The sequence below is a fragment of the Misgurnus anguillicaudatus genome, chromosome 9, assembly GCF_027580225.2.
Source record: "Misgurnus anguillicaudatus chromosome 9, ASM2758022v2, whole genome shotgun sequence".
Taxonomy (NCBI): domain Eukaryota; kingdom Metazoa; phylum Chordata; class Actinopteri; order Cypriniformes; family Cobitidae; genus Misgurnus; species Misgurnus anguillicaudatus.
In genome coordinates, this window is record NC_073345.2 from 5,678,385 (window position 1) to 5,704,447 (window position 26,063).

General features: G+C 44.6%; 35 non-coding genes across 35 annotated transcripts; all 35 read right to left on the minus strand.

Moving 5' to 3' along the window:
- Nucleotides 1–527: 527 nt before the first annotated feature.
- trnag-gcc (transfer RNA glycine (anticodon GCC)) lies at nt 528–598 on the minus strand. The gene has a single exon. It is a non-coding gene; the product is annotated as a tRNA-Gly (tRNA).
- Nucleotides 599–1,084: 486 nt separating this feature from the next.
- trnag-gcc (transfer RNA glycine (anticodon GCC)) lies at nt 1,085–1,155 on the minus strand. The gene has a single exon. It is a non-coding gene; the product is annotated as a tRNA-Gly (tRNA).
- Nucleotides 1,156–1,640: 485 nt separating this feature from the next.
- trnag-gcc (transfer RNA glycine (anticodon GCC)) lies at nt 1,641–1,711 on the minus strand. The gene has a single exon. It is a non-coding gene; the product is annotated as a tRNA-Gly (tRNA).
- Nucleotides 1,712–2,495: 784 nt separating this feature from the next.
- Nucleotides 2,496–2,566, minus strand: trnag-gcc (transfer RNA glycine (anticodon GCC)). Its single transcript has one exon. It is a non-coding gene; the product is annotated as a tRNA-Gly (tRNA).
- A 785-nt stretch (nt 2,567–3,351) lies between these two features.
- trnag-gcc (transfer RNA glycine (anticodon GCC)) lies at nt 3,352–3,422 on the minus strand. The gene has a single exon. It is a non-coding gene; the product is annotated as a tRNA-Gly (tRNA).
- A 497-nt stretch (nt 3,423–3,919) lies between these two features.
- On the minus strand, nt 3,920–3,990 carry trnag-gcc (transfer RNA glycine (anticodon GCC)). Its single transcript has one exon. It is a non-coding gene; the product is annotated as a tRNA-Gly (tRNA).
- A 498-nt stretch (nt 3,991–4,488) lies between these two features.
- Nucleotides 4,489–4,559, minus strand: trnag-gcc (transfer RNA glycine (anticodon GCC)). Its single transcript has one exon. It is a non-coding gene; the product is annotated as a tRNA-Gly (tRNA).
- A 1,066-nt stretch (nt 4,560–5,625) lies between these two features.
- On the minus strand, nt 5,626–5,696 carry trnag-gcc (transfer RNA glycine (anticodon GCC)). The gene has a single exon. It is a non-coding gene; the product is annotated as a tRNA-Gly (tRNA).
- Nucleotides 5,697–7,039: 1,343 nt separating this feature from the next.
- On the minus strand, nt 7,040–7,110 carry trnag-gcc (transfer RNA glycine (anticodon GCC)). Its single transcript has one exon. It is a non-coding gene; the product is annotated as a tRNA-Gly (tRNA).
- A 775-nt stretch (nt 7,111–7,885) lies between these two features.
- trnag-gcc (transfer RNA glycine (anticodon GCC)) lies at nt 7,886–7,956 on the minus strand. The gene has a single exon. It is a non-coding gene; the product is annotated as a tRNA-Gly (tRNA).
- A 778-nt stretch (nt 7,957–8,734) lies between these two features.
- Nucleotides 8,735–8,805, minus strand: trnag-gcc (transfer RNA glycine (anticodon GCC)). Its single transcript has one exon. It is a non-coding gene; the product is annotated as a tRNA-Gly (tRNA).
- A 788-nt stretch (nt 8,806–9,593) lies between these two features.
- trnag-gcc (transfer RNA glycine (anticodon GCC)) lies at nt 9,594–9,664 on the minus strand. The gene has a single exon. It is a non-coding gene; the product is annotated as a tRNA-Gly (tRNA).
- A 206-nt stretch (nt 9,665–9,870) lies between these two features.
- trnag-gcc (transfer RNA glycine (anticodon GCC)) lies at nt 9,871–9,941 on the minus strand. Its single transcript has one exon. It is a non-coding gene; the product is annotated as a tRNA-Gly (tRNA).
- Nucleotides 9,942–10,692: 751 nt separating this feature from the next.
- trnag-gcc (transfer RNA glycine (anticodon GCC)) lies at nt 10,693–10,763 on the minus strand. The gene has a single exon. It is a non-coding gene; the product is annotated as a tRNA-Gly (tRNA).
- A 1,063-nt stretch (nt 10,764–11,826) lies between these two features.
- On the minus strand, nt 11,827–11,897 carry trnag-gcc (transfer RNA glycine (anticodon GCC)). Its single transcript has one exon. It is a non-coding gene; the product is annotated as a tRNA-Gly (tRNA).
- Nucleotides 11,898–12,104: 207 nt separating this feature from the next.
- On the minus strand, nt 12,105–12,175 carry trnag-gcc (transfer RNA glycine (anticodon GCC)). The gene has a single exon. It is a non-coding gene; the product is annotated as a tRNA-Gly (tRNA).
- Nucleotides 12,176–12,675: 500 nt separating this feature from the next.
- Nucleotides 12,676–12,746, minus strand: trnag-gcc (transfer RNA glycine (anticodon GCC)). Its single transcript has one exon. It is a non-coding gene; the product is annotated as a tRNA-Gly (tRNA).
- A 774-nt stretch (nt 12,747–13,520) lies between these two features.
- Nucleotides 13,521–13,591, minus strand: trnag-gcc (transfer RNA glycine (anticodon GCC)). The gene has a single exon. It is a non-coding gene; the product is annotated as a tRNA-Gly (tRNA).
- Nucleotides 13,592–14,379: 788 nt separating this feature from the next.
- trnag-gcc (transfer RNA glycine (anticodon GCC)) lies at nt 14,380–14,450 on the minus strand. The gene has a single exon. It is a non-coding gene; the product is annotated as a tRNA-Gly (tRNA).
- A 206-nt stretch (nt 14,451–14,656) lies between these two features.
- Nucleotides 14,657–14,727, minus strand: trnag-gcc (transfer RNA glycine (anticodon GCC)). The gene has a single exon. It is a non-coding gene; the product is annotated as a tRNA-Gly (tRNA).
- Nucleotides 14,728–15,479: 752 nt separating this feature from the next.
- On the minus strand, nt 15,480–15,550 carry trnag-gcc (transfer RNA glycine (anticodon GCC)). Its single transcript has one exon. It is a non-coding gene; the product is annotated as a tRNA-Gly (tRNA).
- Nucleotides 15,551–15,756: 206 nt separating this feature from the next.
- trnag-gcc (transfer RNA glycine (anticodon GCC)) lies at nt 15,757–15,827 on the minus strand. Its single transcript has one exon. It is a non-coding gene; the product is annotated as a tRNA-Gly (tRNA).
- Nucleotides 15,828–16,607: 780 nt separating this feature from the next.
- Nucleotides 16,608–16,678, minus strand: trnag-gcc (transfer RNA glycine (anticodon GCC)). Its single transcript has one exon. It is a non-coding gene; the product is annotated as a tRNA-Gly (tRNA).
- Nucleotides 16,679–16,887: 209 nt separating this feature from the next.
- On the minus strand, nt 16,888–16,958 carry trnag-gcc (transfer RNA glycine (anticodon GCC)). Its single transcript has one exon. It is a non-coding gene; the product is annotated as a tRNA-Gly (tRNA).
- Nucleotides 16,959–17,738: 780 nt separating this feature from the next.
- trnag-gcc (transfer RNA glycine (anticodon GCC)) lies at nt 17,739–17,809 on the minus strand. Its single transcript has one exon. It is a non-coding gene; the product is annotated as a tRNA-Gly (tRNA).
- Nucleotides 17,810–18,862: 1,053 nt separating this feature from the next.
- trnag-gcc (transfer RNA glycine (anticodon GCC)) lies at nt 18,863–18,933 on the minus strand. Its single transcript has one exon. It is a non-coding gene; the product is annotated as a tRNA-Gly (tRNA).
- A 780-nt stretch (nt 18,934–19,713) lies between these two features.
- Nucleotides 19,714–19,784, minus strand: trnag-gcc (transfer RNA glycine (anticodon GCC)). The gene has a single exon. It is a non-coding gene; the product is annotated as a tRNA-Gly (tRNA).
- Nucleotides 19,785–19,991: 207 nt separating this feature from the next.
- Nucleotides 19,992–20,062, minus strand: trnag-gcc (transfer RNA glycine (anticodon GCC)). Its single transcript has one exon. It is a non-coding gene; the product is annotated as a tRNA-Gly (tRNA).
- Nucleotides 20,063–20,281: 219 nt separating this feature from the next.
- On the minus strand, nt 20,282–20,352 carry trnag-gcc (transfer RNA glycine (anticodon GCC)). The gene has a single exon. It is a non-coding gene; the product is annotated as a tRNA-Gly (tRNA).
- Nucleotides 20,353–20,845: 493 nt separating this feature from the next.
- Nucleotides 20,846–20,916, minus strand: trnas-gcu (transfer RNA serine (anticodon GCU)). Its single transcript has one exon. It is a non-coding gene; the product is annotated as a tRNA-Gly (tRNA).
- Nucleotides 20,917–21,704: 788 nt separating this feature from the next.
- trnag-gcc (transfer RNA glycine (anticodon GCC)) lies at nt 21,705–21,775 on the minus strand. The gene has a single exon. It is a non-coding gene; the product is annotated as a tRNA-Gly (tRNA).
- A 207-nt stretch (nt 21,776–21,982) lies between these two features.
- trnag-gcc (transfer RNA glycine (anticodon GCC)) lies at nt 21,983–22,053 on the minus strand. The gene has a single exon. It is a non-coding gene; the product is annotated as a tRNA-Gly (tRNA).
- A 220-nt stretch (nt 22,054–22,273) lies between these two features.
- Nucleotides 22,274–22,344, minus strand: trnag-gcc (transfer RNA glycine (anticodon GCC)). Its single transcript has one exon. It is a non-coding gene; the product is annotated as a tRNA-Gly (tRNA).
- A 498-nt stretch (nt 22,345–22,842) lies between these two features.
- trnag-gcc (transfer RNA glycine (anticodon GCC)) lies at nt 22,843–22,913 on the minus strand. Its single transcript has one exon. It is a non-coding gene; the product is annotated as a tRNA-Gly (tRNA).
- Nucleotides 22,914–24,275: 1,362 nt separating this feature from the next.
- Nucleotides 24,276–24,346, minus strand: trnag-gcc (transfer RNA glycine (anticodon GCC)). The gene has a single exon. It is a non-coding gene; the product is annotated as a tRNA-Gly (tRNA).
- Between the last annotated feature and the right edge of the window lie 1,717 nt (nt 24,347–26,063).

The window sequence follows — 26,063 nt, forward strand, 5'->3', positions numbered from 1 at the left end:
TAAATTCTACCATTGAACATCAATGTTTGGTTGCAAGGGCTCCTCTTGAAGCCCTACCTGCCAAGCTCACCACATGTGCTTTGTACATGGATTCCGTACAAAAGAAGTTTTGAAATGTTGAGTTTGATTAAATCAAGTGATACGTTTAAAAACAAAAACAGATAAAAGAGCATTTGAAAAACACTGCATCCAAAATGACTGCCTTGTGGAGCATTCTTACAAGAGTACCATAAAGGCGCAGATTTACTTGCATTGGCCGGGAATCGGACCCCGGTCTCCCGCGTGGGAGGCAAGAATTCTACCACTGAATCACCAATGTTTGTCTGTCAGGGCTAGTCTAGAAGCCCTACCAGCCAAACTCACCATACAACAATTTAAAGCATAGCCAGAACAAAAGTTTTTAAATGTTGAGTTTCATGAAATAAAGTCAAACATATCAAAACAGAAAAGCAGCTGACCACATCGCTTCCAAATTGACTTCCTCGTTGACCATTCATACAAAGTTGTCACAAAGGAGCAGCCTCACTTGCATTGGCCGGGAATCGGACCCGGGTCTCCCGCGTGGCAGGCGAGAATTCTACCACTGAACCACCAATGCTTGACTGTCAGGGTTACTCTAGAAGCCCTACCTGCCGAATTCACCATAAAATGTTTTAAGCGTAGTCAGAACACAAGTTTTGAAATGTTGAGTTTCATGAAATCAAGTCAAACATATCAAAACAGAAAAGCAGATGAAGACACGGCATCCAAAGTGACTTCCTTGTGGACCATTCTTACAAAGTTGTCACGAAGGAGCAGCCTCACTTTCATTGGCCGGGAATCGGACCCGGGTCTCCCGCGTGGCAGGCGAGAATTCTACCACTGAACCACCAATGCTTGCGTGTCAGGGCTAGTCTAGAAGCCCTACCAGCCGAACTCACCATACAACAATTTAAAGCATAGCCAGAACACAAGTTTTTAAATGTTGAGTTTCATGAAATCAAGTCAAACATATCAAAACAGAAAAGCAGATGAAGACACCGCATCCAAATTGATTTCCTTGTGGACCATTCTTACAAAGTTGTCACAAAGGAGCAGCCTCACTTGCATTGGCCGGGAATCGGACCCGGGTCTCCCGCGTGGCAGGCGAGAATTCTACCACTGAACCACCAATGCTTGACTGTCAGGGTTATTCTAGAAGCCCTACCTGCCGAACTCACCATAAAATGTTTTAAGCGTAGTCAGAACACAAGTTTTGAAATGTTGAGTTTCATGAAATCAAGTCAAACATATCAAAACAGAAAAGCAGATGAAGACACCGCATCCAAATTGACTTCCTTGTGGACCATTCTTACAAAGTTGTCACAAAGGAGCAGCCTCACTTGCATTGGCCGGGAATCGGACCCGGGTCTCCGCGTGGCAGACGAGAATTCTACAACTGAACCACCAATGCTTGCGTGTCAGGTCTAGTCTAGAATCCCTACCAGCCGAACTCACCATACAACAATTTAAAGCATAGCCAGAACACAAGTTTTTAAATGTTGAGTTTCATGAAATCAAGTCAAACATATCAAAACAGAAAAGCAGCTGACCACACCGCTTCCAAATTGACTTCCTCGTTGACCATTCATACAAAGTTGTCACAAAGGAGCAGCCTCACTTGCATTGGCCGGGAATCGGACCCGGGTCTCCCGCGTGGCAGGCGAGAATTCTACCACTGAACCACCAATGCTTGACTGTCAGGGTTATTCTAGAAGCCCTACCTGCCGAACTCACCATAAAATGTTTTAAGCGTAGTCAGAACACAAGTTTTGAAATGTTGAGTTTCATGAAATCAAGTCAAACATATCAAAACAGAAAAGCAGATGAAGACACAGCATCCAAATTGACTTCCTTGTGGACCATTCTTACAAAGTTGTCACAAAGGAGCAGCCTCACTTGCATTGGCCGGGAATCGGACCCGGCTCTCCCGCGTGGCAGGCGAGAATTCTACCACTGAACCACCAATGCTTACGTGTCAGGGCTAGTCTAGAAGCCCTACCAGCCGAACTCACCATACAACAATTTAAAGCATAGCCAGAACACAAGTTTTTAAATGTTGAGTTTCATGAAATCAAGTCAAACATATCAAAACAGAAAAGCAGCTGACCACACCGCATCCAAATTGACTTCCTTGTGGACCATTCTTACAAAGTTGTCATGAAGGAGCAGCCTCACTTGCATTGGCTGGGAATCAAACCCGGGTCTTCCGTGAAGCAAGAGTAAATTCTACCATTGAACATCAATGTTTGGTTGCAAGGGCTCCTCTTGAAGCCCTACCTGCCAAGCTCACCACATGTGCTTTGTACATGGATTCCGTACAAAAGAAGTTTTGAAATGTTGAGTTTGATTAAATCAAGTGATACGTTTAAAAACAAAAACAAAAACAGATAAAAGAGCATTTGAAAAACACTGCATCCAAAATGACTGCCTTGTGGAGCATTCTTACAAAGTTGTCACGAAGGAGCAGCCTCACTTGCATTGGCCGGGAATCGGACCCGGGTCTCCCGCGTGGCAGGCGAGAATTCTACCACTGAACCACCAATGCTTGCGTGTCAGGTCTAGTCTAGAAGCCCTACCAGCCGAACTCACCATACAACAATTTAAAGCATAGCCAGAACACAAGTTTTGAAATGTTGAGTTTCATGAAATCAAGTCAAACATATCAAAACAGAAAAGCAGATGAAGACACCGCATCCAAATTGACTTCCTTGTGGACCATTCTTACAAAGTTGTCACGAAGGAGTAGCCTCACTTGCATTGGCTGGGAATCAAACCTGGGTCTTCCGTGAAGCAAGAGTAAATTCTACCATTGAACATCAATGTTTGGTTGCAAGGGCTCCTCTTGAAGCCCTACCTGCCAAGCTCACCACATGTGCTTTGTACATGGATTCCGTACAAAAGAAGTTTTGAAATGTTGAGTTTGATTAAATCAAGTGATACGTTTAAAAACAAAAACAAAAACAGATAAAAGAGCATTTGAAAAACACTGCATCCAAAATGACTGCCTTGTGGAGCATTCTTACAAGAGTACCATAAAGGCGCAGATTTACTTGCATTGGCCGGGAATCGGACCCCGGTCTCCCGCGTGGGAGGCAAGAATTCTACCACTGAATCACCAATGTTTGTCTGTCAGGGCTAGTCTAGAAGCCCTACCAGCCAAACTCACCATACAACAATTTAAAGCATAGCCAGAACAAAAGTTTTTAAATGTTGAGTTTCATGAAATAAAGTCAAACATATCAAAACAGAAAAGCAGCTGACCACACCGCTTCCAAATTGACTTCCTCGTTGACCATTCATACAAAGTTGTCACAAAGGAGCAGCCTCACTTGCATTGGCCGGGAATCGGACCCGGGTCTCCCGCGTGGCAGGCGAGAATTCTACCACTGAACCACCAATGCTTGACTGTCAGGGTTACTCTAGAAGCCCTACCTGCCGAACTCACCATAAAATGTTTTAAGCGTAGTCAGAACACAAGTTTTGAAATGTTGAGTTTCATGAAATCAAGTCAAACATATCAAAACAGAAAAGCAGATGAAGACACGGCATCCAAAGTGACTTCCTTGTGGACCATTCTTACAAAGTTGTCACGAAAGAGCAGCCTCACTTGCATTGGCCGGGAATCGGACCCCGGTCTCCCGCGTGGCAGGCGAGAATTCTACCACTGACCCACCAATGCTTGACTGTCAGGATTATTCTAGAAGCCCTACCTGCCGAACTCACCATAAAATGTTTTAAGCGTAGTCAGAACACAAGTTTTGAAATGTTGAGTTTCATGAAATCAAGTCAAACATATCAAAACAGAAAAGCAGATAAAAAAGCAGATGAAGACACCGCATCCAAAGTGACTTCCTTGTGGACCATTCTTACAAAGTTGTCACGAAGGAGTAGCCTCACTTGCATTGGCCGGGAATCGGACCCGGGTCTCCCGCGTGGCAGGCGAGAATTCTACCACTGAACCACCAATGCTTACGTGTCAGGGCTAGTCTAGAAGCCCTACCAGCCGAACTCACCATAAAACAATTTAAAGCATAGCCAGAACACAAGTTTTTAAATGTTGAGTTTCATGAAATCAAGTCAAACATATCAAAACAGAAAAGCAGCTGACCACACCGCTTCCAAATTGACTTCCTTGTTGACCATTCATTCAAGCTTGTCACGAAGGAGTAGCCTCACTTGCATTGGCCGGGAATCGGACCCCGGTCTCCCGCGTGGCAGGCGAGAATTCTACCACTGAACCACCAATGCTTGACTGTCAGAGTTACTCTAGAAGCCCTACCTGCCGAACTCACCATAAAATGTTTTAAGCGTAGTCAGAACACAAGTTTTGAAATGTTGAGTTTCATGAAATCAAGTCAAACATATCAAAACAGAAAAGCAGATAAAAAAGCAGATGAAGACACCGGATCCAAAGTGAATTCCTTGTGGACCATTCTTACAAAGTTGTCACGAAGGAGCAGCCTCACTTGCATTGGCCGGGAATCGGACCCGGGTCTCCCGCGTGGCAGGCGAGAATTCTACCACTGAACCACCAATGCTTGTGTGTCAGGGCTAGTCTAGAAGCCCTACCAGCCGAACTCACCATAAAACAATTTAAAGCATAGCCAGAACACAAGTTTTTAAATGTTGAGTTTCATGAAATCAAGTCAAACATATCAAAACAGAAAAGCAGCTGACCACACCGCATCCAAATTGACTTCCTTGTGGACCATTCTTACAAAGTTGTCACGAAGGAGCAGCCTCACTTGCATTGGCCGGGAATCGGAACCGGGTCTCCCGCGTGGCAGGCGAGAATTCTACCACTGAACCACCAATGCTTGCGTGTCAGGGCTAGTCTAGAAGCCCTACCAGCCGAACTCACCATACAACAATTTAAAGCATAGCCAGAACACAAGTTTTGAAATGTTGAGTTTCATGAAATCAAGTCAAACATATCAAAACAGAAAAGCAGATAAAAAAGCAGATGAAGACACCGCATCCAAAGTGACTTCCTTGTGGACCATTCTTACAAAGTTGTCACGACGGAGCAGCCTCACTTGCATTGGCCGGGAATCGGAACCGGGTCTCCCGCGTGGCAGGCGAGAATTCTACCACTGAACCACCAATGCTTGACTGTCAGAGTTACTCTAGAAGCCCTACCTGCCGAACTCACCATAAAATGTTTTAAGCGTAGTCAGAACACAAGTTTTGAAATGTTGAGTTTCATGAAATCAAGTCAAACATATCAAAACAGAAAAGCAGATAAAAAAGCAGATGAAGACACCGGATCCAAAGTGAATTCCTTGTGGACCATTCTTACAAAGTTGTCACGAAGGAGCAGCCTCACTTGCATTGGCCGGGAATCGGACCCGGGTCTCCCGCGTGGCAGGGGAGAATTCTACCACTGAACCACCAATGCTTGCATGTCAGGGCTAGTCTAGAAGCCCTACCTGCCGAACTTACCATACAATGTTTAAGCGTAGCCAGAACAAAAGTTTTTAAATGTTGAGTTTCATGAAATCAAGTCAAACATATCAAAACAGAAAAGCAGCTGACCACACCGCTTCCAAATTGACTTCCTCGTTGACCATTCATACAAAGTTGTCAAAAAGGAGCAGCCTCACTTGCATTGGCCGGGAATCGGACCCGGGTCTCCCGCGTGGCAGGCGAGAATTCTACCACTGAACCACCAATGCTTGACTGTCAGGGTTATTCTAGAAGCCCTACCTGCCGAACTCACCATAAAAAATTTTAAGCGTAGTCAGAACACAAGTTTTGAAATGTTGAGTTTCATGAAATCAAGTCAAACATATCAAAACAGAAAAGCAGATGAAGACACCGCATCCAAATTGACTTCCTTGTGGACCATTCTTACAAAGTTGTCACGAAGGAGCAGCCTTACTTGCATTGGCCGGGAATCGGACCCGGCTCTCCCGCGTGGCAGGCGAGAATTCTACCACTGAACCACCAATGCTTACGTGTCAGGGTTATTCTAGAAGCCCTACCAGCCGAACTCACCATAAAACAATTTAAAGCATAGCCAGAACACAAGTTTTTAAATGTTGAGTTTCATGAAATCAATTCAAACATATCAAAACAGAAAAGCAGCTGACCACACCGCATCCAAATTGACTTCCTCGTGGACCATTCTTACAAAGTTGTCACAAAGGAGCAGCCTCACTTGCATTGGCCGGGAATCGGACCCAGGTCTCCCGCGTGGCAGGCGAGAATTCTACCACTGAACCACCAATGCTTGACGATCAGGGTTATTCTAGAAGCCCTACCTGCCGAACTCACCATAAAATGTTTTAAGCGTAGTCAGAACACAAGTTTTGAAATGTTGAGTTTCATGAAATCAAGTCAAACATATCAAAACAGAAAAGCAGCTGACCACACCGCATCCAAATTGACTTCCTCGTGGACCATTCTTACAAAGTTGTCATGAAGGAGCAGCCTCACTTGCATTGGCTGGGAATCAAACCCGGGTCTTCCGTGAAGCAGAAGTAAATTCTACCATTGAACATCAATGTTTGCTTGCAAGGGCTCCTCTTGAAGCCCTACCTGCCAAGCTCACCACATGTGCTTTGTACATGGATTCCGTACAAAAGAAGTTTTGAAATGTTGAGTTTGATTAAATCAAGTGATACGTTTAAAAACAAAAAAGCAGATAAAAGAGCATTTGAAAAACACTGCATCCAAAATGACTGCCTTGTGGAGCATTCTTACAAGAGTACCATAAAGGCGCAGATTTACTTGCATTGGCCGGGAATCGGACCCTGGTCTCCCGCGTGGGAGGCAAGAATCCTACCACTGAATCACCAATGTTTGTCTGTCAGGGCTAGTCTAGAAGCCCTACCAGCCAAACTCACCATACAACAATTTAAAGCATAGCCAGAACAAAAGTTTTTAAATGTTGAGTTTCATGAAATCAAGTCAAACATATCAAAATAGAAAAGCAGCTGACCACACCGCTTCCAAATCCAAAGTGACTTCCTTGTGGACCATTCTTACAAAGTTGTCACGAAGGAGCAGCCTCACTTGCATTGGCCGGGAATCGGACCCGGGTCTCCCGCGTGGCAGGCGAGAATTCTACCACTGAACCACCAATGCTTCGAGTCAGGGCTAGTCTAGAAGCCCTACCAGCCGAACTCACCATACAACAATTTAAAGCATAGCCAGAACACAAGTTTTTAAATGTTGAGTTTCATGAAATCAAGTCAAACATATCAAAAAAGAAAAGCAGATGAAGACACCGCATCCAAATTGACTTCCTTGTGGACCATTCTTACAAAGTTGTCACAAAGGAGCAGCCTCACTTGCATTGGCCGGAATCGGACCCGGGTCTCCCGCGTGGCAGGCGAGAATTCTACCACTGAACCACCAATGCTTACGTGTCAGGGCTAGTCTAGAAGCCCTACCAGCCGAACTCACCATACAACAATTTAAAGCATTGCCAGAACACAAGTTTTGAAATGTTGAGTTTCATGAAATCAAGTCAAACATATCAAAACAGAAAAGCAGATGAAGACACCGCATCCAAATTGACTTCCTTGTGGACCATTCTTACAAAGTTGTCACAAAGGAGCAGCCTCACTTGCATTGGCCGGGAATCGGACCCGGGTCTCCGCGTGGCAGGCGAGAATTCTACCACTGAACCACCAATGCTTGCGTGTCAGGTCTAGTCTAGAATCCCTACCAGCCGAACTCACCATACAACAATTTAAAGCATAGCCAGAACACAAGTTTTGAAATGTTGAGTTTCATGAAATCAAGTCAAACATATCAAAACAGAAAAGCAGATAAAAAAGCAAATGAAGACACCAGATCCAAAGTTACTTCCTTGTGGACCATTCTTACAAAGTTGTCACGAAGGAGCAGCCTCACTTGCATTGGCCGGGAATCGGACCCGGGTCTCCCGCGTGGCAGGCGAGAATTCTACCACTGAACCACCAATGCTTACGTGTCAGGGCTAGTCTAGAAGCCCTACCAGCCGAACTCACCATACAACAATTTAAAGCATTGCCAGAACACAAGTTTTTAAATGTTGAGTTTCATGAAATCAAGTCAAACATATCAAAACAGAAAAGCAGATAAAAAAGCAGATGAAGACACCGCATCCAAATTGACTTCCTTGTGGACCATTCATACAAAGTTGTCACGAAGGAGTAGCCTCACTTGCATTGGCTTCCGTGAAGCAAGAGTAAATTCTACCATTGAACATCAATGTTTGGTTGCAAGGGCTCCTCTTGAAGCCCTACCTGCCAAGCTCACCACATGTGCTTTGTACATGGATTCCGTACAAAAGAAGTTTTGAAATGTTGAGTTTGATTAAATCAAGTGATACGTTTAAAAACAAAAACAAAAACAGATAAAAGAGCATTTGAAAAACACTGCATCCAAAATGACTGCCTTGTGGAGCATTCTTACAAGAGTACCATAAAGGCGCAGATTTACTTGCATTGGCCGGGAATCGGACCCCGGTCTCCCGCGTGGGAGGCAAGAATTCTACCACTGAATCACCAATGTTTGTCTGTCAGGGCTAGTCTAGAAGCCCTACCAGCCAAACTCACCATACAACAATTTAAAGCATAGCCAGAACAAAAGTTTTTAAATGTTGAGTTTCATGAAATAAAGTCAAACATATCAAAACAGAAAAGCAGCTGACCACACCGCTTCCAAATTGACTTCCTCGTTGACCATTCATACAAAGTTGTCACAAAGGAGCAGCCTCACTTGCATTGGCCGGGAATCGGACCCGGGTCTCCCGCGTGGCAGGCGAGAATTCTACCACTGAACCACCAATGCTTGACTGTCAGGGTTACTCTAGAAGCCCTACCTGCCGAACTCACCATAAAATGTTTTAAGCGTAGTCAGAACACAAGTTTTGAAATGTTGAGTTTCATGAAATCAAGTCAAACATATCAAAACAGAAAAGCAGATGAAGACACGGCATCCAAAGTGACTTCCTTGTGGACCATTCTTACAAAGTTGTCACGAAGGAGCAGCCTCACTTGCATTGGCCGGGAATCGGAAACGGGTCTCCCGCGTGGCAGGCGAGAATTCTACCACTGAACCACCAATGCTTGCGTGTCAGGGCTAGTCTAGAAGCCCTACCAGCCGAACTCACCATACAACAATTTAAAGCATAGCCAGAACACAAGTTTTGAAATGTTGAGTTTCATGAAATCAAGTCAAACATATCAAAACAGAAAAGCAGATAAAAAAGCAGATGAAGACACCGCATCCAAAGTGACTTCCTTGTGGACCATTCTTACAAAGTTGTCACGACGGAGCAGCCTCACTTGCATTGGCCGGGAATCGGAACCGGGTCTCCCGCGTGGCAGGCGAGAATTCTACCACTGAACCACCAATGCTTGACTGTCAGAGTTACTCTAGAAGCCCTACCTGCCGAACTCACCATAAAATGTTTTAAGCGTAGTCAGAACACAAGTTTTGAAATGTTGAGTTTCATGAAATCAAGTCAAACATATCAAAACAGAAAAGCAGATAAAAAAGCAGATGAAGACACCGCATCCAAAGTGAATTCCTTGTGGACCATTCTTACAAAGTTGTCACGAAGGAGCAGCCTCACTTGCATTGGCCGGGAATCGGACCCGGGTCTCCCGCGTGGCAGGCGAGAATTCTACCACTGAACCACCAATGCTTGCATGTCAGGGCTAGTCTAGAAGCCCTACCTGCCGAACTTACCATACAATGTTTAAGCGTAGCCAGAACAAAAGTTTTTAAATGTTGAGTTTCATGAAATCAAGTCAAACATATCAAAACAGAAAAGCAGCTGACCACACCGCTTCCAAATTGACTTCCTCGTTGACCATTCATACAAAGTTGTCAAAAAGGAGCAGCCTCACTTGCATTGGCCGGGAATCGGACCCGGGTCTCCCGCGTGGCAGGCGAGAATTCTACCACTGAACCACCAATGCTTGACTGTCAGGGTTATTCTAGAAGCCCTACCTGCCGAACTCACCATAAAAAATTTTAAGCGTAGTCAGAACACAAGTTTTGAAATGTTGAGTTTCATGAAATCAAGTCAAACATATCAAAACAGAAAAGCAGATGAAGACACCGCATCCAAATTGACTTCCTTGTGGACCATTCTTACAAAGTTGTCACGAAGGAGCAGCCTTACTTGCATTGGCCGGGAATCGGACCCGGCTCTCCCGCGTGGCAGGCGAGAATTCTACCACTGAACCACCAATGCTTACGTGTCAGGGTTATTCTAGAAGCCCTACCAGCCGAACTCACCATAAAACAATTTAAAGCATAGCCAGAACACAAGTTTTTAAATGTTGAGTTTCATGAAATCAATTCAAACATATCAAAACAGAAAAGCAGCTGACCACACCGCATCCAAATTGACTTCCTCGTGGACCATTCTTACAAAGTTGTCATGAAGGAGCAGCCTCACTTGCATTGGCTGGGAATCAAACCCGGGTCTTCCGTGAAGCAAGAGTAAATTCTACCATTGAACATCAATGTTTGGTTGCAAGGGCTCCTCTTGAAGCCCTACCTGCCAAGCTCACCACATGTGCTTTGTACATGGATTCCGTACAAAAGAAGTTTTGAAATGTTGAGTTTGATTAAATCAAGTGATACGTTTAAAAACAAAAACAGATAAAAGAGCATTTGAAAAACACTGCATCCAAAATGACTGCCTTGTGGAGCATTCTCAATTGCATTGGCCGGGAATCGGACCCGGGTCTCCCGCGTGGCAGGCGAGAATTCTACCACTGAACCACCAATGCTTGCGTGTCAGGGCTACTCTAGAAGCCCTACCTGCCGAACTTACCATACAATGTTTAAGCGTAGCCAGAACAAAAGTTTTTAAATGTTGAGTTTCATGAAATCAAGTCAAACATATCAAAACAGAAAAGCAGCTGACCACACCGCTTCCAAATTGACTTCCTCATTGACCATTCATACAAAGTTGTCACAAAGGAGCAGCCTCACTTGCATTGGCCGGGAATCGGACCCAGGTCTCCCGCGTGGCAGGCGAGAATTCTACCACTGAACCACCAATGCTTGACGATCAGGGTTATTCTAGAAGCCCTACCTGCCGAACTCACCATAAAATGTTTTAAGCGTAGTCAGAACACAAGTTTTGAAATGTTGAGTTTCATGAAATCAAGTCAAACATATCAAAACAGAAAAGCAGCTGACCACACCGCATCCAAATTGACTTCCTCGTGGACCATTCTTACAAAGTTGTCATGAAGGAACAGCCTCACTTGCATTGGCTGGGAATCAAACCCGGGTCTCCCGTGAGGCAGGAGTAAATTCTACCATTGAACATCAATGTTTGCTTGCAAGGGCTCCTCTTGAAGCCCTACGTGCCAAGCTCACCACATGTGCTTTGTACATGGATTCCGTACAAAAGAAGTTTTGAAATGTTGAGTTTGATTAAATCAAGTGATACGTTTAAAAACAAAAAAGCAGATAAAAGAGCATTTGAAAAACACTGCATCCAAAATGACTGCCTTGTGGAGCATTCTTACAAGAGTACCATAAAGGCGCAGATTTACTTGCATTGGCCGGGAATCGGACCCCGGTCTCCCGCGTGGGAGGCAAGAATTCTACCACTGAATCACCAATGTTTGTCTGTCAGGGCTAGTCTAGAAGCCCTACCAGCCAAACTCACCATACAACAATTTAAAGCATAGCCAGAACACAAGTTTTTAAATGTTGAGTTTCATGAAATCAAGTCAAACATATCAAAACAGAAAAGCAGCTGACCACACCGCTTCCAAATCCAAAGTGACTTCCTTGTGGACCATTCTTACAAAGTTGTCACGAAGGAGCAGCCTCACTTGCATTGGCCGGGAATCGGACCCGGGTCTCCCGCGTGGCAGGCGAGAATTCTACCACTGAACCACCAATGCTTCGAGTCAGGGCTAGTCTAGAAGCCCTACCAGCCGAACTCACCATACAACAATTTAAAGCATAGCCAGAACACAAGTTTTTAAATGTTGAGTTTCATGAAATCAAGTCAAACATATCAAAACAGAAAAGCAGATGAAGACACCGCATCCAAATTGACTTCCTTGTGGACCATTCTTACAAAGTTGTCACAAAGGAGCAGCCTCACTTGCATTGGCCGGGAATCGGACCCGGGTCTCCCGCGTGGCAGGCGAGAATTCTACCACTGAACCACCAATGCTTGACTGTCAGGGCTAGTCTAGAAGCCCTACCTGCCGAACTCACCATACAACAATTTAAAGCATTGCCAGAACACAAGTTTTGAAATGTTGAGTTTCATGAAATCAAGTCAAACATATCAAAACAGAAAAGCAGATGAAGACACCGCATCCAAATTGACTTCCTTGTGGACCATTCTTACAAAGTTGTCACAAAGGAGCAGCCTCACTTGCATTGGCCGGGAATCGGACCCGGGTCTCCGCGTGGCAGGCGAGAATTCTACCACTGAACCACCAATGCTTGCGTGTCAGGGTCTAGTCTAGAATCCCTACCAGCCGAACTCACCATACAACAATTTAAAGCATAGCCAGAACACAAGTTTTGAAATGTTGAGTTTCATGAAATCAAGTCAAACATATCAAAACAGAAAAGCAGATAAAAAAGCAAATGAAGACACCAGATCCAAAGTTGACTTCCTTGTGGACCATTCTTACAAAGTTGTCACGAAGGAGCAGCCTCACTTGCATTGGCCGGGAATCGGACCCGGGTCTCCCGCGTGGCAGGCGAGAATTCTACCACTGAACCACCAATGCTTACGTGTCAGGGCTAGTCTAGAAGCCCTACCAGCCGAACTCACCATACAACAATTTAAAGCATTGCCAGAACACAAGTTTTTAAATGTTGAGTTTCATGAAATCAAGTCAAACATATCAAAACAGAAAAGCAGATAAAAAAGCAGATGAAGACACCGCATCCAAATTGACTTCCTTGTGGACCATTCATACAAAGTTGTCACGAAGGAGTAGCCTCACTTGCATTGGCTTCCGTGAAGCAGGAGTAAATTCTACCATTGAACATCAATGTTTGCTTGCAAGGGCTCCTCTTGAAGCCCTACCTGCCAAGCTCACCACATGTGCTTTGTACATGGATTCCGTACAAAAGAAGTTTTGAAATGTTGAGTTTGATTAAATCAAGTGATACGTTTAAAAACAAAAAAGCAGATAAAAGAGCATTTGAAAAACACTGCATCCAAAATGACTGCCTTGTGGAGCATTCTTACAAGAGTACCATAAAGGCGCAGATTTACTTGCATTGGCCGGGAATCGGACCCCGGTCTCCCGCGTGGGAGGCAAGAATTCTACCACTGAATCACCAATGTTTGTCTGTCAGGGCTAGTCTAGAAGCCCTACCAGCCAAACTCACCATACAACAATTTAAAGCATAGCCAGAACACAAGTTTTTAAATGTTGAGTTTCATGAAATAAAGTCAAACATATCAAAACAGAAAAGCAGCTGACCACACCGCTTCCAAATTGACTTCCTCGTTGACCATTCATACAAAGTTGTCACAAAGGAGCAGCCTCACTTGCATTGGCCGGGAATCGGACCCGGGTCTCCCGCGTGGCAGGCGAGAATTCTACCACTGAACCACCAATGCTTGACTGTCAGGGTTATTCTAGAAGCCCTACCTGCCGAACTCACCATAAAATGTTTTAAGCGTAGTCAGAACACAAGTTTTGAAATGTTGAGTTTCATGAAATCAAGTCAAACATATCAAAACAGAAAAGCAGATGAAGACACCGCATCCAAATTGACTTCCTTGTGGACCATTCTTACAAAGTTGTCACGAAGGAGCAGCCTCACTTGCATTGGCCGGGAATCGGAAACGGGTCTCCCGCGTGGCAGGCGAGAATTCTACCACTGAACCACCAATGCTTGCGTGTCAGGGCTAGTCTAGAAGCCCTACCAGCCGAACTCACCATACAACAATTTAAAGCATAGCCAGAACACAAGTTTTGAAATGTTGAGTTTCATGAAATCAAGTCAAACATATCAAAACAGAAAAGCAGATAAAAAAGCAGATGAAGACACCGCATCCAAAGTGACTTCCTTGTGGACCATTCTTACAAAGTTGTCACGACGGAGCAGCCTCACTTGCATTGGCCGGGAATCGGAACCGGGTCTCCCGCGTGGCAGGCGAGAATTCTACCACTGAACCACCAATGCTTGACTGTCAGAGTTACTCTAGAAGCCCTACCTGCCGAACTCACCATAAAATGTTTTAAGCGTAGTCAGAACACAAGTTTTGAAATGTTGAGTTTCATGAAATCAAGTCAAACATATCAAAACAGAAAAGCAGATAAAAAAGCAGATGAAGACACCGGATCCAAAGTGAATTCCTTGTGGACCATTCTTACAAAGTTGTCACGAAGGAGCAGCCTCACTTGCATTGGCCGGGAATCGGACCCGGGTCTCCCGCGTGGCAGGCGAGAATTCTACCACTGAACCACCAATGCTTGCATGTCAGGGCTAGTCTAGAAGCCCTACCTGCCGAACTTACCATACAATGTTTAAGCGTAGCCAGAACAAAAGTTTTTAAATGTTGAGTTTCATGAAATCAAGTCAAACATATCAAAACAGAAAAGCAGCTGACCACACCGCTTCCAAATTGACTTCCTCGTTGACCATTCATACAAAGTTGTCACAAAGGAGCAGCCTCACTTGCATTGGCCGGGAATCGGACCCGGGTCTCCCGCGTGGCAGGCGAGAATTCTACCACTGAACCACCAATGCTTGACTGTCAGGGTTATTCTAGAAGCCCTACCTGCCGAACTCACCATAAAATGTTTTAAGCGTAGTCAGAACACAAGTTTTGAAATGTTGAGTTTCATGAAATCAAGTCAAACATATCAAAACAGAAAAGCAGATGAAGACACCGCATCCAAATTGACTTCCTTGTGGACCATTCTTACAAAGTTGTCACGAAGGAGCAGCCTTACTTGCATTGGCCGGGAATCGGACCCGGGCTCTCCCGCGTGGCAGGCGAGAATTCTACCACTGAACCACCAATGCTTACGTGTCAGGGTTATTCTAGAAGCCCTACCAGCCGAACTCACCATAAAACAATTTAAAGCATAGCCAGAACACAAGTTTTTAAATGTTGAGTTTCATGAAATCAATTCAAACATATCAAAACAGAAAAGCAGCTGACCACACCGCATCCAAATTGACTTCCTCGTGGACCATTCTTACAAAGTTGTCATGAAGGAGCAGCCTCACTTGCATTGGCTGGGAATCAAACCCGGGTCTTCCGTGAAGCAAGAGTAAATTCTACCATTGAACATCAATGTTTGGTTGCAAGGGCTCCTCTTGAAGCCCTACCTGCCAAGCTCACCACATGTGCTTTGTACATGGATTCCGTACAAAAGAAGTTTTGAAATGTTGAGTTTGATTAAATCAAGTGATACGTTTAAAAACAAAAACAGATAAAAGAGCATTTGAAAAACACTGCATCCAAAATGACTGCCTTGTGGAGCATTCTCACTTGCATTGGCCGGGAATCGGACCCGGGTCTCCCGCGTGGCAGGCGAGAATTCTACCACTGAACCACCAATGCTTGCGTGTCAGGGCTACTCTAGAAGCCCTACCTGCCGAACTTACCATACAATGTTTAAGCGTAGCCAGAACAAAAGTTTTTAAATGTTGAGTTTCATGAAATCAAGTCAAACATATCAAAACAGAAAAGCAGCTGACCACACCGCTTCCAAATTGACTTCCTCATTGACCATTCATACAAAGTTGTCACAAAGGAGCAGCCTCACTTGCATTGGCCGGGAATCGGACCCGGGTCTCCCGCGTGGCAGGCGAGAATTCTACCACTGAACCACCAATGCTTGACTGTCAGGGTTATTCTAGAAGCCCTACCTGCCGAACTCACCATAAAATGTTTTAAGCGTAGTCAGAACACAAGTTTTGAAATGTTGAGTTTCATGAAATCAAGTCAAACATATCAAAACAGAAAAGCAGATGAAGACACCGCATCCAAATTGACTTCCTTGTGGACCATTCTTACAAAGTTGTCACAAAGGAGCAGCCTCACTTGCATTGGCTGGGAATCAAACCCGGGTCTTCCGTGAAGCAGGAGTAAATTCTACCATTGAACATCAATGTTTGCTTGCAAGGGCTCCTCTTGAAGCCCTACCTGCCAAGCTCACCACATGTGCTTTGTACATGGATTCCGTACAAAAGAAGTTTTGAAATGTTGAGTTTGATTAAATCAAGTGATACGTTTAAAAACAAAAAAGCAGATAAAAGAGCATTTGAAAAACACTGCATCCAAAATGACTGCCTTGTGGAGCATTCTTACAAGAGTACCATAAAGGCGCAGATTTACTTGCATTGGCCGGGAATCGGACCCCGGTCTCCCGCGTGGGAGGCAAGAATTCTACCACTGAATCACCAATGTTTGTCTGTCAGGGCTAGTCTAGAAGCCCTACCAGCCAAACTCACCATACAACAATTTAAAGCATAGCCAGAACACAAGTTTTTAAATGTTGAGTTTCATGAAATAAAGTCAAACATATCAAAACAGAAAAGCAGCTGACCACACCGCTTCCAAATTGACTTCCTCGTTGACCATTCATACAAAGTTGTCACAAAGGAGCAGCCTCACTTGCATTGGCCGGGAATCGGACCCGGGTCTCCCGCGTGGCAGGCGAGAATTCTACCACTGAACCACCAATGCTTGACTGTCAGGGTTATTCTAGAAGCCCTACCTGCCGAACTCACCATACAAAATGTTTTAAGCGTAGTCAGAACACAAGTTTTGAAATGTTGAGTTTCATGAAATCAAGTCAAACATATCAAAACAGAAAAGCAGATGAAGACACCGCATCCAAATTGACTTCCTTGTGGACCATTCTTACAAAGTTGTCACAAAGGAGCAGCCTCACTTGCATTGGCCGGGAATCGGACCCGGGTCTCCCGCGTGGCAGGCGAGAATTCTACCACTGAACCACCAATGCTTGACTGTCAGGGCTAGTCTAGAAGCCCTACCTGCCGAACTCACCATAAAATGTTTTAAGCGTAGTCAGAACACAAGTTTTGAAATGTTGAGTTTCATGAAATCAAGTCAAACATATCAAAACAGAAAAGCAGATGAAGACACCGCATCCAAATTGACTTCCTTGTGGACCATTCTTACAAAGTTGTCACAAAGGAGCAGCCTCACTTGCATTGGCTGGGAATCAAACCCGGGTCTTCCGTGAAGCAGGAGTAAATTCTACCATTGAACATCAATGTTTGCTTGCAAGGGCTCCTCTTGAAGCCCTACCTGCCAAGCTCACCACATGTGCTTTGTACATGGATTCCGTACAAAAGAAGTTTTGAAATGTTGAGTTTGATTAAATCAAGTGATACGTTTAAAAACAAAAAAGCAGATAAAAGAGCATTTGAAAAACACTGCATCCAAAATGACTGCCTTGTGGAGCATTCTTACAAGAGTACCATAAAGGCGCAGATTTACTTGCATTGGCCGGGAATCGGACCCCGGTCTCCCGCGTGGGAGGCAAGAATTCTACCACTGAATCACCAATGTTTGTCTGTCAGGGCTAGTCTAGAAGCCCTACCAGCCAAACTCACCATACAACAATTTAAAGCATAGCCAGAACACAAGTTTTTAAATGTTGAGTTTCATGAAATAAAGTCAAACATATCAAAACAGAAAAGCAGCTGACCACACCGCTTCCAAATTGACTTCCTCGTTGACCATTCATACAAAGTTGTCACAAAGGAGCAGCCTCACTTGCATTGGCCGGGAATCGGACCCGGGTCTCCCGCGTGGCAGGCGAGAATTCTACCACTGAACCACCAATGCTTGACTGTCAGGGTTATTCTAGAAGCCCTACCTGCCGAACTCACCATAAAATGTTTTAAGCGTAGTCAGAACACAAGTTTTGAAATGTTGAGTTTCATGAAATCAAGTCAAACATATCAAAACAGAAAAGCAGATGAAGACACCGCATCCAAATTGACTTCCTTGTGGACCATTCTTACAAAGTTGTCACAAAGGAGCAGCCTCACTTGCATTGGCCGGGAATCGGAAACGGGTCTCCCGCGTGGCAGGCGAGAATTCTACCACTGAACCACCAATGCTTGCGTGTCAGGGCTAGTCTAGAAGCCCTACCAGCCGAACTCACCATACAACAATTTAAAGCATAGCCAGAACACAAGTTTTGAAATGTTGAGTTTCATGAAATCAAGTCAAACATATCAAAACAGAAAAGCAGATAAAAAAGCAGATGAAGACACGGCATCCAAAGTGACTTCCTAGTGGACCATTCTTACAAAGTTGTCACGAAGGAGTAGCCTCACTTACATTGGCCGGGAATCGGACCCGGGTCTCCCGCGTGGCAGGCGAGAATTCTACCACTGAACCACCAATGCTTGACTGTCAGAGTTACTCTAGAAGCCCTACCTGCCGAACTCACCATGAAATGTTTTAAGCGTAGTCAGAACACAAGTTTTGAAATGTTGAGTTTCATGAAATCAAGTCAAACATATCAAAACAGAAAAGCAGATGAAGACACCGCATCCAAATTGACTTCCTTGTGGACCATTCTTACAAAGTTGTCATGAAGGAGCAGCCTCACTTGCATTGACCGGGAATGGGACCCGGGTCTCCCGCGTGGCAGGCGAGAATTCTACCACTGAACCACCAATGCTTACGTGTCAGGGCTAGTCTAGAAGCCCTACCTGCCGAACTTACCATACAATGTTTAAGCGTAGCCAGAACAAAAGTTTTTAAATGTTGAGTTTCATGAAATCAAGTCAAACATATCAAAACAGAAAAGCAGCTGACCACACCGCTTCCAAATTGACTTCCTCGTTGACCATTCATACAAAGTTGTCACAAAGGAGCAGCCTCACTTGCATTGGCCGGGAATCGGACCCGGGTCTCCCGCGTGGCAGGCGAGAATTCTACCACTGAACCACCAATGCTTGACTGTCAGGGTTATTCTAGAAGCCCTACCTGCCGAACTCACCATAAAATGTTTTAAGCGTAGTCAGAACACAAGTTTTGAAATGTTGAGTTTCATGAAATCAAGTCAAACATATCAAAACAGAAAAGCAGATGAAGACACCGCATCCAAATTGACTTCCTTGTGGACCATTCTTACAAAGTTGTCACAAAGGAGCAGCCTCACTTGCATTGGCTGGGAATCAAACCCGGGTCTTCCGTGAAGCAGGAGTAAATTCTACCATTGAACATCAATGTTTGCTTGCAAGGGCTCCTCTTGAAGCCCTACCTGCCAAGCTCACCACATGTGCTTTGTACATGGATTCCGTACAAAAGAAGTTTTGAAATGTTGAGTTTGATTAAATCAAGTGATACGTTTAAAAACAAAAAAGCAGATAAAAGAGCATTTGAAAAACACTGCATCCAAAATGACTGCCTTGTGGAGCATTCTTACAAGAGTACCATAAAGGCGCAGATTTACTTGCATTGGCCGGGAATCGGACCCCGGTCTCCCGCGTGGGAGGCAAGAATTCTACCACTGAATCACCAATGTTTGTCTGTCAGGGCTAGTCTAGAAGCCCTACCAGCCAAACTCACCATACAACAATTTAAAGCATAGCCAGAACACAAGTTTTTAAATGTTGAGTTTCATGAAATAAAGTCAAACATATCAAAACAGAAAAGCAGCTGACCACACCGCTTCCAAATTGACTTCCTCGTTGACCATTCATACAAAGTTGTCACAAAGGAGCAGCCTCACTTGCATTGGCCGGGAATCGGACCCGGGTCTCCCGCGTGGCAGGCGAGAATTCTACCACTGAACCACCAATGCTTGACTGTCAGGGTTATTCTAGAAGCCCTACCTGCCGAACTCACCATAAAATGTTTTAAGCGTAGTCAGAACACAAGTTTTGAAATGTTGAGTTTCATGAAATCAAGTCAAACATATCAAAACAGAAAAGCAGATGAAGACACCGCATCCAAATTGACTTCCTTGTGGACCATTCTTACAAAGTTGTCACAAAGGAGCAGCCTCACTTGCATTGGCCGGGAATCGGACCCGGGTCTCCCGCGTGGCAGGCGAGAATTCTACCACTGAACCACCAATGCTTGACTGTCAGAGTTACTCTAGAAGCCCTACCTGCCGAACTCACCATAAAATGTTTTAAGCGTAGTCAGAACACAAGTTTTGAAATGTTGAGTTTCATGAAATCAAGTCAAACATATCAAAACAGAAAAGCAGATAAAAAAGCAGATGAAGACACCGGATCCAAAGTGAATTCCTTGTGGACCATTCTTACAAAGTTGTCACGAAGGAGCAGCCTCACTTGCATTGGCCGGGAATCGGACCCGGGTCTCCCGCGTGGCAGGCGAGAATTCTACCACTGAACCACCAATGCTTGACTGTCAGGGCTAGTCTAGAAGCCCTACCTGCCGAACTCACCATAAAACAATTTAAAGCATAGCCAGAACACAAGTTTTTAAATGTTGAGTTTCATGAAATCAAGTCAAACATATCAAAACAGAAAAGCAGCTGACCACACCGCATCCAAATTGACTTCCTTGTGGACCATTCTTACAAAGTTGTCACGAAGGAGCAGCCTCACTTGCATTGGACCGGGAATCGGACCCGGGTCTCCCGCGTGGCAGGCGAGAATTCTACCACTGAACCACCAATGCTTGCGTGTCAGGGCTAGTCTAGAAGCCCTACCAGCCGAACTTCACCATACAACAATTTAAAGCATAGCCAGAACACAAGTTTTTGAAATGTTGAGTTTCATGAAATCAAGTCAAACATATCAAAACAGAAAAGCAGCAGATGAAGACACCGCATCCAAATTGACTTCCTTGTGGACCATTCTTACAAAGTTGTCACAAAGGAGCAGCCTCACTTGCATTGGCCGGGAATCGGACCCGGGTCTCCCGCGTGGCAGGCGAGAATTCTACCACTGAACCACCAATGCTTGACTGTCAGGGTTATTCTAGAAGCCCTACCTGCCGAACTCACCATAAAATGTTTTAAGCGTAGTCAGAACACAAGTTTTGAAATGTTGAGTTTCATGAAATCAAGTCAAACATATCAAAACAGAAAAGCAGAAAAGCAGATGAAGACACCGCATCCAAATTGACTTCCTTGTGGACCATTCTTACAAAGTTGTCACAAAGGAGCAGCCTCACTTGCATTGGCTGGGAATCAAACCCGGGTCTTCCGTGAAGCAGGAGTAAATTCTACCATTGAACATCAATGTTTGCTTGCAAGGGCTCCTCTTGAAGCCCTACCTGCCAAGCTCACCACATGTGCTTTGTACATGGATTCCGTACAAAAGAAGTTTTGAAATGTTGAGTTTGATTAAATCAAGTGATACGTTTAAAAACAAAAAAGCAGATAAAAGAGCATTTGAAAAACACTGCATCCAAAATGACTGCCTTGTGGAGCATTCTTACAAGAGTACCATAAAGGCGCAGATTTACTTGCATTGGCCGGGAATCGGACCCCGGTCTCCCGCGTGGGAGGCAAGAATTCTACCACTGAATCACCAATGTTTGTCTGTCAGGGCTAGTCTAGAAGCCCTACCAGCCAAACTCACCATACAACAATTTAAAGCATAGCCAGAACACAAGTTTTTAAATGTTGAGTTTCATGAAATAAAGTCAAACATATCAAAACAGAAAAGCAGCTGACCACACCGCTTCCAAATTGACTTCCTCGTTGACCATTCATACAAAGTTGTCACAAAGGAGCAGCCTCACTTGCATTGGCCGGGAATCGGACCCGGGTCTCCCGCGTGGCAGGCGAGAATTCTACCACTGAACCACCAATGCTTGACTGTCAGGGTTATTCTAGAAGCCCTACCTGCCGAACTCACCATAAAATGTTTTAAGCGTAGTCAGAACACAAGTTTTGAAATGTTGAGTTTCATGAAATCAAGTCAAACATATCAAAACAGAAAAGCAGATGAAGACACCGCATCCAAATTGACTTCCTTGTGGACCATTCTTACAAAGTTGTCACAAAGGAGCAGCCTCACTTGCATTGGCCGGGAATCGGACCCGGGTCTCCCGCGTGGCAGGCGAGAATTCTACCACTGAACCACCAATGCTTGCGTGTCAGGGCTAGTCTAGAAGCCCTACCAGCCGAACTCACCATACAACAATTTAAAGCATAGCCAGAACACAAGTTTTGAAATGTTGAGTTTCATGAAATCAAGTCAAACATATCAAAACAGAAAAGCAGATAAAAAAGCAGATGAAGACACCGCATCCAAAGTGACTTCCTTGTGGACCATTCTTACAAAGTTGTCACGAAGGAGTAGCCTCACTTGCATTGGCCGGGAATCGGACCCGGGTCTCCCGCGTGGCAGGCGAGAATTCTACCACTGAACCACCAATGCTTACGTGTCAGGGCTAGTCTAGAAGCCCTACCAGCCGAACTCACCATAAAACAATTTAAAGCATAGCCAGAACACAAGTTTTTAAATGTTGAGTTTCATGAAATCAAGTCAAACATATCAAAACAGAAAAGCAGCTGACCACACCGCTTCCAAATTGACTTCCTTGTTGACCATTCATTCAAGCTTGTCACGAAGGAGTAGCCTCACTTGCATTGGCCGGGAATCGGACCCCGGTCTCCCGCGTGGCAGGCGAGAATTCTACCACTGAACCACCAATGCTTGACTGTCAGAGTTACTCTAGAAGCCCTACCTGCCGAACTCACCATAAAATGTTTTAAGCGTAGTCAGAACACAAGTTTTGAAATGTTGAGTTTCATGAAATCAAGTCAAACATATCAAAACAGAAAAGCAGATAAAAAAGCAGATGAAGACACCGGATCCAAAGTGAATTCCTTGTGGACCATTCTTACAAAGTTGTCACGAAGGAGCAGCCTCACTTGCATTGGCCGGGAATCGGACCCGGGTCTCCCGCGTGGCAGGCGAGAATTCTACCACTGAACCACCAATGCTTGTGTGTCAGGGCTAGTCTAGAAGCCCTACCAGCCGAACTCACCATAAAACAATTTAAAGCATAGCCAGAACACAAGTTTTTAAATGTTGAGTTTCATGAAATCAAGTCAAACATATCAAAACAGAAAAGCAGCTGACCACACCGCATCCAAATTGACTTCCTTGTGGACCATTCTTACAAAGTTGTCACGAAGGAGCAGCCTCACTTGCATTGGACGGGAATCGGAACCGGGTCTCCCGCGTGGCAGGCGAGAATTCTACCACTGAACCACCAATGCTTGCGTGTCAGGGCTAGTCTAGAAGCCCTACCAGCCGAACTCACCATACAACAATTTAAAGCATAGCCAGAACACAAGTTTTGAAATGTTGAGTTTCATGAAATCAAGTCAAACATATCAAAACAGAAAAGCAGATAAAAAAGCAGATGAAGACACCGCATCCAAAGTGACTTCCTTGTGGACCATTCTTACAAAGTTGTCACGAAGGAGCAGCCTCACTTGCATTGGCCGGGAATCGGAACCGGGTCTCCCGCGTGGCAGGCGAGAATTCTACCACTGAACCACCAATGCTTGACTGTCAGAGTTACTCTAGAAGCCCTACCTGCCGAACTCACCATAAAATGTTTTAAGCGTAGTCAGAACACAAGTTTTGAAATGTTGAGTTTCATGAAATCAAGTCAAACATATCAAAACAGAAAAGCAGATAAAAAAGCAGATGAAGACACCGCATCCAAATTGACTTCCTTGTGGACCATTCATACAAAGTTGTCACGAAGGAGTAGCCTCACTTGCATTGGCTGGGAATCAAACCCGGGTCTTCCGTGAAGCAGGAGTAAATTCTACCATTGAACATCAATGTTTGCTTGCAAGGGCTCCTCTTGAAGCCCTACCTGCCAAGCTCACCACATGTGCTTTGTACATGGATTCCGTACAAAAGAAGTTTTGAAATGTTGAGTTTGATTAAATCAAGTGATACGTTTAAAAACAAAAAAGCAGATAAAAGAGCATTTGAAAAACACTGCATCCAAAATGACTGCCTTGTGGAGCATTCTTACAAGAGTACCATAAAGGCGCAGATTTACTTGCATTGGCCGGGAATCGGACCCCGGTCTCCCGCGTGGGAGGCAAGAATTCTACCACTGAATCACCAATGTTTGTCTGTCAGGGCTAGTCTAGAAGCCCTACCAGCCAAACTCACCATACAACAATTTAAAGCATAGCCAGAACACAAGTTTTTAAATGTTGAGTTTCATGAAATAAAGTCAAACATATCAAAACAGAAAAGCAGCTGACCACACCGCTTCCAAATTGACTTCCTCGTTGACCATTCATACAAAGTTGTCACAAAGGAGCAGCCTCACTTGCATTGGCCGGGAATCGGACCCGGGTCTCCCGCGTGGCAGGCGAGAATTCTACCACTGAACCACCAATGCTTGACTGTCAGGGTTATTCTAGAAGCCCTACCTGCCGAACTCACCATAAAATGTTTTAAGCGTAGTCAGAACACAAGTTTTGAAATGTTGAGTTTCATGAAATCAAGTCAAACATATCAAAACAGAAAAGCAGATGAAGACACCGCATCCAAATTGACTTCCTTGTGGACCATTCTTACAAAGTTGTCACAAAGGAGCAGCCTCACTTGCATTGGCCGGGAATCGGACCCGGGTCTCCCGCGTGGCAGGCGAGAATTCTACCACTGAACCACCAATGCTTGACTGTCAGGGTTACTCTAGAAGCCCTACCTGCCGAACTCACCATGAAATGTTTTAAGCGTAGTCAGAACACAAGTTTTGAAATGTTGAGTTTCATGAAATCAAGTCAAACATATCAAAACAGAAAAGCAGATGAAGACACCACATCCAAATTGACTTCCTTGTGGACCATTCTTACAAAGTTGTCATGAAGGAGCAGCCTCACTTGCATTGACCGGGAATGGGACCCGGGTCTCCCGCGTGGCAGGCGAGAATTCTACCACTGAACCACCAATGCTTACGTGTCAGGGCTAGTCTAGAAGCCCTACCTGCCGAACTTACCATACAATGTTTAAGCGTAGCCAGAACAAAAGTTTTTAAATGTTGAGTTTCATGAAATCAAGTCAAACATATCAAAACAGAAAAGCAGCTGACCACACCGCTTCCAAATTGACTTCCTCGTTGACCATTCATACAAAGTTGTCACAAAGGAGCAGCCTCACTTGCATTGGCCGGGAATCGGACCCGGGTCTCCCGCGTGGCAGGCGAGAATTCTACCACTGAACCACCAATGCTTGACTGTCAGGGTTATTCTAGAAGCCCTACCTGCCGAACTCACCATAAAATGTTTTAAGCGTAGTCAGAACACAAGTTTTGAAATGTTGAGTTTCATGAAATCAAGTCAAACATATCAAAACAGAAAAGCAGATGAAGACACCGCATCCAAATTGACTTCCTTGTGGACCATTCTTACAAAGTTGTCACAAAGGAGCAGCCTCACTTGCATTGGCTGGGAATCAAACCCGGGTCTTCCGTGAAGCAGGAGTAAATTCTACCATTGAACATCAATGTTTGCTTGCAAGGGCTCCTCTTGAAGCCCTACCTGCCAAGCTCACCACATGTGCTTTGTACATGGATTCCGTACAAAAGAAGTTTTGAAATGTTGAGTTTGATTAAATCAAGTGATACGTTTAAAAACAAAAAAGCAGATAAAAGAGCATTTGAAAAACACTGCATCCAAAATGACTGCCTTGTGGAGCATTCTTACAAGAGTACCATAAAGGCGCAGATTTACTTGCATTGGCCGGGAATCGGACCCCGGTCTCCCGCGTGGGAGGCAAGAATTCTACCACTGAATCACCAATGTTTGTCTGTCAGGGCTAGTCTAGAAGCCCTACCAGCCAAACTCACCATACAACAATTTAAAGCATAGCCAGAACACAAGTTTTTAAATGTTGAGTTTCATGAAATAAAGTCAAACATATCAAAACAGAAAAGCAGCTGACCACACCGCTTCCAAATTGACTTCCTCGTTGACCATTCATACAAAGTTGTCACAAAGGAGCAGCCTCACTTGCATTGGCCGGGAATCGGACCCGGGTCTCCCGCGTGGCAGGCGAGAATTCTACCACTGAACCACCAATGCTTGACTGTCAGGGTTATTCTAGAAGCCCTACCT